A 12500-nucleotide genomic window follows, 5' to 3' on the forward strand; every position below is an offset into this window, starting at 1 on the left:
TCTTCAGGGTACAAAGTGAAATAGAAAATAAAATCATACAATAAAGAAACATAACAAAACTGAAATAAAAGCCACAAACTAGCAAAGCATCATCAATATGCTAAAATAACAAACAGTCGTTAAAAATGAATAAACAATTATAGTTTAAAATAAGATACTAGTAATATAACAATCGTTAAACTAAATGTTTACATTGTACATTTAGATTCAAAAGTCCGCCGACACTCAGGGAGAATCGCTCGTCAGAGGTCTCTAGCGTTACCATGACAAAACAAACAAAGAGTTGCATTTCTTACTACTTCTTAGGAAATAGGCGGAGCCTTGTCCAAGCTCAGCGAACGCTGGAAAATATTACAAAATAATCTTGTTGCCATATTTTATGCTGTGGTATCATTTGACATCTCAACTATCCAATACAAATAAACACAACACACACACAGACATTATATATATATATATATATATATATATATATATATATATATATATATATATATATATATATATATATATATATATATATATATATATATATATATATATATATAAATCTAGAATCTGTATAAGCCTGTAGAAATTAATGGAGTGGCATAACTTAACAATTCCTTCCGTTAACAGCTACATTAGATTTTTCGGAGATCAGACATTAGTCTAGTTCCAGTTTCATTTATGGCTCGATGCTGTAAAGTATTCATTAAAACGCCAAATATGAGTTATACGAGCCTTGAGGACATTCAGAGAGAGAGAGAGAGAGAGAGAGAGAGAGAGAGAGAGAGAGAGAGAGAGAGATTACAGTAGTGAATGTAGTAATTGGTCACCATATAAATTGATTTCTAGACATTCATGCATATCAGGAGAAATTTTCGCTTGATATTGCAATGTTTCCAATAAAAATTATTGTATTATGCTTCCAAAAACTCAGTTTTAGAATGCTAAATTGATTGCTAAATACTTTCATAGTCCTTTAGATATTCATAGAAAGGAACGTTTTGGAATACATAAGGATACTTTACTGAAAAATATTTCCCAAGTCATTCAGATTCAAGGGGATGTGCCATCTCAGTCTTTAGTTCGCAATCCGCTTGCCCTTTATTCATAAAAGTTTTTACTTTTCCTTTTCCGCCCGTATTTGTGGCTAAGAACGGTTGGCATTGACATTTAAACTAGAATTTTAAATATATACTGTAAAATCTTTGTTGTGTTGCTAATTCAATCTTTATTACAAGAGCTATAATTTGCTTGATAAGTACTGAGGCCCTATGACAAAATTGGAGATAGTTATCATCGAGTAGAGATAACGGGATTATTTTGTTGGACTTAATGCTCATCCACATCATGGTAGATTTGGGAACAAAAATAGCTGTAATTAGAGAGTCGTTGTCTTCTGAGTGTTTGAAGAATCCTTATACCAACATTTGTCCGTCTCGAAGTTATACTGTTTAGTTACTATAGATCATTATGTTCTGTAGTCCTCCATATACCACAAGTTTTCCAATTAATATGCTCATTACGAAAGTACTCTGTAGGATAATTTATACGTTTGCTTTAAAATCAACCAAGATATCTTCGTTAACTGGAATAATTATAAAGGAATGTGATTGAAATTGTATAAAAAAGGTGAGTGAAATAGTGCTCAAAATGACTTATTTTCTAATCCAGCTAAGGAATATCTCGTCTTGGCTTCACACAAATTTCAAAAGGTTCCAGGTTGGAATGGTCAAGTGAAGGTGTTTCTTGCTGCTACTCAGGAGAGATTTCTTTTCTTGAGGGATAGTGAGAAACTAGGAACTAAAATTGACGGCCTTAGATGAATACCGGCGAAAAAGGCAATTTTTCTTTAAAGATACCCAGAATGTTTAATAAACGAATGAATAAAGAATGAATAAAAAAGGAACACAAATAGGAACTTGATCATGGAGACTTACGCCTATTTGAATCACGATTATTAGAAGTCAGCGTGATCAAGCTACGTAATTTTCTGAAGATAAAGCTACTAGTAATTACATAATCACTGATAACTTACAGCCAAGGTATCAGTGTAGGAAATCATTTTGTGCTCATGCCCCCTGCGCTTATATTTTTTTTTGGAAAATTAGAGAATATATTACGGGAAAATTAGTATTTCTTACTTTCATTACAAAATCTTGGAAAATTACGTCGTTCTGAGGACAAGAGACTTTTTTTATATGATTTATCAATAAAGCAAAGTTCTAAAAGGTTTTGCTAGAATGTAATAGTGGTCTCATTTACCGCAATACAATTCCTTTTCGATTCAATAAACTAAATTCTGATTGTATTCAAAGTGCCATGGAGTCATCAGTATTTACTGTTCCCATCACAGATTATTTATTATGCAAAGTTAAAAGTTAACTTTGGTTACTAATCAACCTTAGAACAACAACGGCTATCCATTCGGTTGCTACTAGCTACTACAAATGAACTAATTATGAATTAGGTTAACAATATTTCATAGAACATTAACGGTTATCAAATTATATTGAGTCAATGATACAATATTTTACAAGTTGTATCAAGAATTTTTCAACCTCTTTCCACAACCTCTAAAATACAAATGACTTCCTTGTTTCCTCAAATTCTTCAGTGTCGGGCTGCCCGGGGGAGGAGTAATCCCTACCCCTACCTACCTACCCCCCCCCCCCAATGCCACTTACCCATCCATTGAAAGTGTCTAATGGGCTCCTCAAACAATAGTAAAAATTATTATATATATATATATATACATATATATATATATATATATATATATATATATATATATATATATATATATATATATATATATATATATATATATATATATATATATGTGTGTGTGTGTGTGTGTGTGTGTGTGTGTGTGTGTTTTGTGTATTTGTAGTGAATACTCGAGGGACAAGTGTACCACTGTATGAAATATGGCAACTCGATTTGTAATATTTTTAAGCGTTCGCTGAGGTTGGACAAGTCTCCGCCCATTTCCTTGAAGGTAGTAAGAAGACCAACTCTCTCTTTGTTTTGTCATGGTAACACTAGAGACCTCTGACGAACGATTCCTCTTGAGTGTCGGCGGACTTTTGAATCTAAGTGTACTTCCTTACAATTTCATTAACAAGATGAGTGTCTAGTTTAAAAAGACCAGAACTGAGATTTAAAATTTGATTATTAAAATATTTAATAAAAGCAGATTGAATAATATTTCTTTTAACAAGATTTTTTACAAAATAAAATCTCTGAGGAGTTTTCCCAGTCAATACAATGGTTAAAATCGTTCATGTGGACAAACAAGGCACTAGACATTTGTCCTGTCCTAACTGCATATCGATGTTGTTTAATTCGATTGTTAAGCAATTTTCCGGTTTGACCCACATAGTTCTTGTCACAACCAGTACATGGAATTATGTAAATAGAGCCAAGTTATAATAGTGGCTCTATTTATTGTATGATTTTATTTTCTATTTCACTTTGTACCCTGAAGAAGTGTACGTAACACACGAAAGCGCTTGGTACCTGGTCTTTTCCTTTCCTGTTTCCTGTGGATTTTACCCTTTAATATATGTCACGTGCAGTTTTGTGACTGATAAGTAATATATATATATATATATATATATATATATATATATATATATATATATATATATATATATATATATATATATATATATGTATGTATTATATAACATTATATTATATTATATTATATTATATTATATTATATTATATTATATTATATTATATTATATCATATTATATTATATTATATCATATTATATGTCATACAGACTCCCCACACAAGCGGAAAAGAAAGAGATAAAAAAAGAAAAAAAAATCCCCCCCCCCCCCGTGCATTACCTGAAACGCTTCACTAATTGTATGAAGCAAGTTTTCAATACAAATATTTCTTTTCAATTGCACGACCCCTCAACCATGATGAAAGAAATGCGCATCGAGGCGCAGCTATATATTGAGCAGAAGGGTACTCGATGCTTTAATGGCCTCTGCTCAGAGGGTGCCATGAACAATGTTTACCTATTACTGAGGATATTTGAAGAATAGATAGGGAAAGGTTTTAGTTGTTCTATTTCTTGTTGTTCCGATTTCTCCCTTGAGATTTTATCAGATATTTCTAAATGTAACGCAATTCTTTCTTTACAAACAGAAAATATTTTTATTTTCCAAACTTATGCTCTCTTTACAATTCGCAGACATTTCGTAAATAGAATTGTGAAACTTTTTATATAGTAGACGCTCCTCAACTTTCATAAATGAAATTCTGGCAAATTTTTAAATGATATACCATCCCCAACTTCCTTAAATAGAATTAGGGTAATTGATTTGATATAGATATTCCTCACCTTCCACAAAAAGAATTGTAGATGTTCATGAATAGATTTATGGCACTTGCCCTCTAATAATAGACCTTCCTCAGCTTCCATGAATAAAACCGTAGAGATTAATGTGATATAATAGATATTCTTCAAATTTTATAATTAAAATTGACACTTTTTCATAAAATAGTCTTTCCTCAACTTCCATAAATTATCGCATTTGATTCCATATAATAGCTCTCCCTTAATTTCCACAAACAAAATTGTGGCACCTGTGGTTTTATAGAATATCTACTTGAACTTTTACAAACAAAATTGTGGCACTTTATCTGATAAAATAGATTCTCCACAACTTTCTTAAATAGAATTGTCTCATTTGATTTCATATAATAGATCTCCCTCAATTTCCACAAACAGAATTATGGCACCTGTGGTTTTATAAAAGATCTACTTGAACTTCCACAAACAAAATTGTAGCACTTCATTTGATATAATAGACCATTCACTTTCATAAATATAATCATGACACTTGTTCCGATACAAAAGCCCTTCCTCAACTTCCATAAATAGATCTGTGGTATTAATGTTTATAAAATAGACCTTCCACAGCTTCCATTAATGGAATTGTGGCACCCATTTTGATATAGCAGAACGTCCTCAGCCTCCATAAATAGAATTTTGACACTGTCTTGGTATAATAAGACCCTAATTATCCGTTGACTGAAGTTAATTAATTCCCTTGGAAGATATAAAGTTTATATTATATTTGAAGATAGTTTCTCCAAGAGAACTAAGTTTTTGAAGTATGAAGCTAACTTCAGTTGAATGCATTTGAAATGAAAAAGCTGAAGATAATTTTACTTCAAGCATATAAATCACAACATAGTAGAATTTTGAGAATAATTACCAATTTTATGAATAAACCAATATGAAAAATAATAACCCATTAATATAAGATAAAACCCATGGAGCAATTTTAACCTGTAGTAGACCAAGTCACATAAAATAAGACGAACAATATAATTTGTTGATAAATAAAATCCAACTCTTTCTGTTACTAAAACACGGGATTCCCTATGAATATTTATTCATCTTTCAATCTACCTTTATAAATGTTCTTTTTGATATGTATTTGAGATTTATTTAAAGGTAAATACATGAATTTTTAAAGGTAATATATTCAGATAAAATGTTACAATACTGTATCTCCTTCCTTGAATATAAAGGTTTATTAAGACCGAACTGCACATATCTATTCTCAAAGATAATTAGGAAAAATATCATTAGCATTACTATTCTGTTCATTATTGTAATTAGCTAAGCTTCATTCTTAATTGGAAAAGCAGGATGCTATAAGCCCTTGGGCCCTAACAGGAAAAGCAGCCTAGTGGGGAAAGGAAAGGAGAATTTAATCAAACTATATAGAGAAATACTGAATACAAAATACATTATAATCTGTAACAACGTTAAAATAGATGTGTCATATATAAGCTATGAAAAGAGACTTATCCACAGGTATAAAAGAAAATTAGATAGGCAAATGGTCTCATAAAAATAAATTTACACTCGAGAGCCTCTGGTTATACAAAGTAATGCTTCAACTTGGACAAAAAATTCAATAATATAACCAAAGGCTACTTCATCTATTTTTTTTTCTCTAAATTAAACTTTTCATTGGAGAAGATGATCCTGTCAAAGTTTCAAAAGTAACATCGGGGTTTCCTGAATTTCGACACCCATCATACCATTCTGACGCCATCAGTCCAATGCGAGAGCAATATCCTATCTTCACAAGTGGCAAATATCTTTAATAAAAATATAGAATGATGAAGATTATCCGTCTGGCTCTCAAAATTTATCGTCGCTGTTTTGGGTTTGTTTTGGAGGGAGAGACTCTTATATGTAAAAAAAAAAAAAGTATATGGTGAAGTTAAGCTAATAAAGTTCGTGAAGATAAGATAAGATTACTTTCTCTCTCTCTCTCTCTCTCTCTCTCTCTCTCTCTCTCTCTCTCTCTCTCTCTCTCTCTCTCTCTCTCTCTCTAAGACTACTATTCTATCTCTCAAAGACTACTACCCTTTATTAGAGATCGTAATACAGCAAGGTTAATTCTAGTATATATTCTACTCCAACTCAAAAATCCATTTCTCATCTAAACAGACATCCTGATAGACAGGCTGTAACAGTGAATGTATTTACATTTCATAAATATCAAAGACTAGCAATTTCAGTTTGAATCGAGTAACTTTCTATTTTCAGAAACTGGGCATCTGAATAATTGGTCGCAATCAAATAATGCGTTCAATTATGCTTATTGCATCACTACAAGTTATCGTGCCCATGATTTTCCATATTCGTAGTTCCTGCTAAACCAAATATGATATCACGTAACTTTAATATCTTTAATAAATACAATGAATTTTCCGTAAGGCCTCGTTTATTGTGTCACAGTAATAAAAACAACAACCATTTATAATTTCATGATGTATTTGTTGTATATTTAATTCAAATGCAGTACGAGGAAAATACCTATTGTATGTTTGCATTGAAAAACAGATTTTTTATTGCGATGTATTGGTGATTCCTAGTGCAAAAAAGACGCCAATTGAATCTGATTGATGCGTTGCGCTGGAAAGTATTTAAAGTATGTATTAAAAACGTCCAGCTCATATTGCTTCATCTATATAAAGAGACAATGTCATACATAATGAAACGAGGTAGAGATTGTTATTATTATCTATATATTAATATGATAGCGTGTGTGTTATTTATTGCGTGTCACGCTTTAAAGAAAACGGAAATAATTTCATGGTATACTCTTACAAATTCACGTTAGCCTTTGCTTAATTAGCCAAAGCATATCTTCGATAGTTTTCACAATTTTGTCTTTAGCAACTGATTTTTTTTAAATATCAGACAAAAACTTGAGTTCTATCAATTTCCATAACCTATATTATAAAATTAATCTCAGGTAATTTTTTTCAAACATGTATAGCTTGCTTAGGAACAAGATAATTAGCATTGGAAATGTAATTTCGTGTAATTTACAAGAGTTCCGCTAATTATCAATATTATCATTATCATCATTATCATCATCATTATTGTTGTAATTATTATCAAACCTGCCCAAAAAAATAACAATTGCTCAGATTACCCGCTGGAGTTACCAGTTAAATGAGAGTAGCGTCAATACTACCACGGCGCTGTGGTGGTTTATTGGAAACGTCACTGTCTAGCGATCGCCGGACTGGGGTTCGAAACATGCTCAAGGTCGATAGTGTCTCCAACCTCCCCATTCTTGTAAGCTAAGGATGGAGGGGGTGGGGAGAGGTTATGGGGATCCTATAGGTCTACCTGTTGAGTCATCAGCAGTCATTGCTTGTCCCCCTCTAGACCTTGCTTGGGTGGAGAGGGGCTTGGGTGCTGATCATATGAATATATGATCAGTCTTTAGGGCATTGTCCGGCTAGTTAGGGTATTGTCACAATCCCTATTCCATTTATCTATAAACTGGATGTTGCATGGTCAGCGCTGTCGTTACTAGTAAATTTTTCTTTCAGTCCCACGCTTTTATAGTCTTCCTTTTATAAATATTTCTATATATGAATTATTATGTTCGTACATGTGTATATTTCCTAAAACCAATATACCATACCTGGTCAGTTTGTTTCTCAAGAATCTTAAAATGATAGAAAAGAAAGGAAATAAAGTGTGAGACCTTACATAGGAAATCGTTGCACAAAACAAGAAAAAGACTTGTGCTTAGGAGAGAGAGAGAGAGAGAGAGAGAGAGAGAGAGAGAGAGAGAGAGAGAGAGAGAGAGAGAGAGACCTTATACGAAACATTGATCCTAATGATTAATCAAAAAGGTTAATAAAGTCATTCTCTAGAAAAAAACTTACTACCAAAAATAGAACCACTGAGGAGATTGAAATTAATGAAAATGACTTCCATTATCACTTTACTTGTAAATCCGTAGATTATTTCTCTTTATCATTCTTGCTATATACACCAAAACTAAGGCCTTATTATATTTTCTTTTCAAAATATGTTTATACCGTAGCTAATGACTAGTGCAAAATATGTTTATACCATAGACAATGACTAATGCAAAATATATTTATACCGTAGTCAATGACTAGTGCAAAATGTGTTTATACCATAGACAATGACTACTGCAAAATATGTTTATACCGTAGCCGATGACTAGTGCAAAATATGTTTATACCATAGACAATGGCTAGTGCCAAATATGTTTATACCGTAGCCGATGACTAGTGCAAAATATGTTTATACCGTAGTCAATGACTAGTGCAAAATATGTTTATACCATAGACAAAGACTAATGCAAAATATGTTTATACCGTAGTCAATGACTAGTGCAAAATATGTTTATACCATAGACAATGACTACTGCAAAATATGTTTATACTGTAGCCGATGACTAGTGCAAAATATGTTTATACCATAGACAATGGCTAGTGCAAAATATGTTTATACTGTAGCCGATGACTAGTGCAAAATGTGTTTATACCATATACAAAGACTACTGCAAAATATGTTTATACCGTAGCCAGTGACAAGTGCAGAAAATGTTTATACCATAGACAATGACTAGTGCAAAATATGTTTATACCGTAGCCAATGACTAAAGCAAAATATGTTTATACCATAGACAATGATTTGTGCAAAATATATTTATACCGTAGCCGATGACTAGTGCCAAATGTGTTTATACCATAAACAATGACTAGTGCAAAATAGGTTTATACCATAGACAATGACTGGTACAAAATATGCTTATACTGTACCCAATGACTGGTGCAAAATATGTTTATCCCATAGCCAATGACTGGTGCAAAATATGTTTATACCGTAGCCAATTACTGGTGCAAAATACGTTTATACCATAGCCAATGACTGGTGCTAAATATGTTTATACCGTAGCTAAAGACTCGTGCAAAATACCTTTATACCATAGCCAATGATTGGTGCAAAATATGTTTATACCTTAGTTAAAGATTGATGAAAAATATGTTCATACTGTAGCTAAAGACTGGTGCGAAATATGTTTATACCTTAGCTAAAGACTGATGAAAAATATGTTTATACTGTAGCTAAAGACTGGTGCAAAATGTTTATATCTTAGCTAAAGACTGATGAAAAATATGTTTATACTGTAGCTAAAGACTGGTGCAAAATATGTTTATACCGTATCGAAAGACTGATGCAAAATATGTTTATACCGTAGCCAAAGACTGGTTCAAAATATGTTTATAACGTATCAATGACTGGTGTAAAATATGTTTACACCATAGCCAATGGCTTTTGTAAAATATGTTTACTCCGTAGCCAATGACTGATGTAAAATATGTTTACACCGTAGCCAATGACTGGTGCAAAATATGTTTATACCTTAGCCAATGACTCACCGGTGTAAAATATGTTTACACAATAGCCAATGACTGGTTCAAAATATGTTTACACCATAGCTAATGACTGGTGCAAAATATGTTTATACTGCAGCCAATGACTAGTGCAAAATATGTTCATATCGTAGCCAATGACTGGTGTAAAATATGTTTATACCGTAGCCAATCACTACGAAATAAATATGTTTATGCCGTAGCCAAAGACTACGGCAAAATATGTTAGTACTGTCGCCAATTACTGGTACAAAATATGTTTATAACGTAGCCAATGACTGGTGCAAAATACGTTTATATTGTAGCCAATGACTGGGGCAAAATATGTTCATACTGTAGCCAATGACTGGTGCAAAATATATTCTTATCGTAGACAATGACTAGCGCAAAATTTGTTTATACCATAGCCAATGACTAATGAAATTTTTGTTTTTTATATCATAGCCAATGACTAGTGCAAAATATGTTCATACTTTAGGCAATGACTAGAGCAAAATATGTTTATGCCATAGCTAATGACTAATGCAAAATATGTTTATACCATAGCTAATGACTAGTGCAAAATATGTTTATACCGTAGTCAATGACTAGTGCAAAATATGTTTATACCATAGACAATGACTAATGCAAAATATGTTTATACCGTAGTCAATGACTAGTGCAAAATATGTTTATACCATAGACAATGACTACTGCAAAATATGTTTATACCATAGCCGATGACTAGTGCAAAATATGTTTATACCATAGACAATGGCTAGTGCAAAATATGTTTATACCATAGCCGATGACTAGTGCAAAATGTGTTTATACCATATACAATGACTACTGCAAAATATGTTTATACCGTAGCCAGTGACAAGTGCAGAAAATGTTTATACCATAGACAATGACTAGTGCAAAATATGTTTATACCGTAGCCAATGACTAAAGCAAAATATGTTTATACCATAGACAATGATTTGTGCAAAATATATTTATACCGTAGCCGATGACTAGTGCCAAATGTGTTTATACCATAAACAATGACTAGTGCAAAATAGGTTTATACCATAGACAATGACTGGTACAAAATATGCTTATACTGTACCCAATGACTGGTGCAAAATATGTTTATCCCATAGCCAATGACTGGTGCAAAATATGTTTATACCGTAGCCAATTACTGGTGCAAAATACGTTTATACCATAGCCAATGACTGGTGCTAAATATGTTTATACCGTAGCTAAAGACTCGTGCAAAATACCTTTATACCATAGCCAATGATTGGTGCAAAATATGTTTATACCTTAGCTAAAGACTGATGAAAAATATGTTCATACTGTAGCTAAAGACTTGTGCAAAATATGTTTATACCTTAGCTAAAGACTGATGAAAAATATGTTCATACTGTAGCTAAAGACTGGTGCAAAATGTTTATACCTTAGCTAAAGACTGATGAAAAATATGTTTATACTGTAGCTAAAGACTGGTGCAAAATATGTTTATACCGTATCGAAAGACTGATGCAAAATATGTTTATACCGTAGCCAAAGACTGGTGCAAAATATGTTTATAACGTATCAATGACTGGTGTAAAATATGTTTACACCATAGCCAATGGCTTTTGTAAAATATGTTTACTCCGTAGCCAATGACTGGTGTAAAATATGTTCACACCGTAGCCAATGACTGGTGCAAAATATGTTTATACCTTAGCCAAAGACTCACCGGTGTAAAATATGTTTACACAATAGCCAATGACTGGCTCAAAATATGTTTACACCATAGCTAATGACTGGTGCAAAATATGTTTATACTGCAGCCAATGACTAGTGCAAAATATGTTCATATCGTAGCCAATGACTGGTGTAAAATGTTTATACCGTAGCCAATCACTACGGAATAAATATGTTTATGCTGTAGCCAAAGACTACGGCAAAATATGTTAGTACTGTCGCCAATTACTGGTACAAAATATGTTTATAACGTAGCCAATGACTGGTGCAAAATACTTTTATATTGTAGCCAATGACTGGGGCAAAATATGTTCATACTGTAGCCAATGACTGGTGCAAAATATATTCTTATCGTAGACAATGACTAGCGCAAAATTTGTTTATACCATAGCCAATGACTAATGCAATTTTTGTTTTTTATATCATAGCCAATGACTAGTGCAAAATATGTTCATACTTTAGGCAATGACTAGAGCAAAATATGTTTATGCCATAGCTAATGACTAATGCAAAATATGTTTATACCATAGCTAATGACTGGTGCAAAATATGTTTATACCGTAGCCAATGACTGGTGCAAAATATGTTTATACCGTAGCAAGAACTAGTGCAAAATATGTTTATACCACAGCCAATGACTGTGTAAAATATGTTTATACCGTAACCAATGTCTGGTACAATATATGTTACACCGTAGCCAATGGCTGGTGCAAAATGAGTTTATACCGCAGCCAATAACTAATGCAAAATATGTTCATACCTAGCCAGTGGCTAGAGCAAAAATGTGTTCATGCCGTAGTTAGTGGCTTGTGAAAAATATGTTTATACCGTAGCTAATGACTTGTGCAAAATACTGTATATTTATACCGTAGCCAATGACTAGTGCAAAATATGTTGAAACCATTGAGAAGGACCAGTGAAAAATATTTTTATATTTTAGAGAAGGATATTTGAAAAATATGTTTATACCATAGATAATTATCAATGAAAAATATGTTTAAACCGTAGAGAATGACTAGTGAGAAATATA

The sequence above is a fragment of the Palaemon carinicauda genome, chromosome 4, assembly GCF_036898095.1.
Source record: "Palaemon carinicauda isolate YSFRI2023 chromosome 4, ASM3689809v2, whole genome shotgun sequence".
Lineage (NCBI taxonomy): Eukaryota > Metazoa > Arthropoda > Malacostraca > Decapoda > Palaemonidae > Palaemon > Palaemon carinicauda.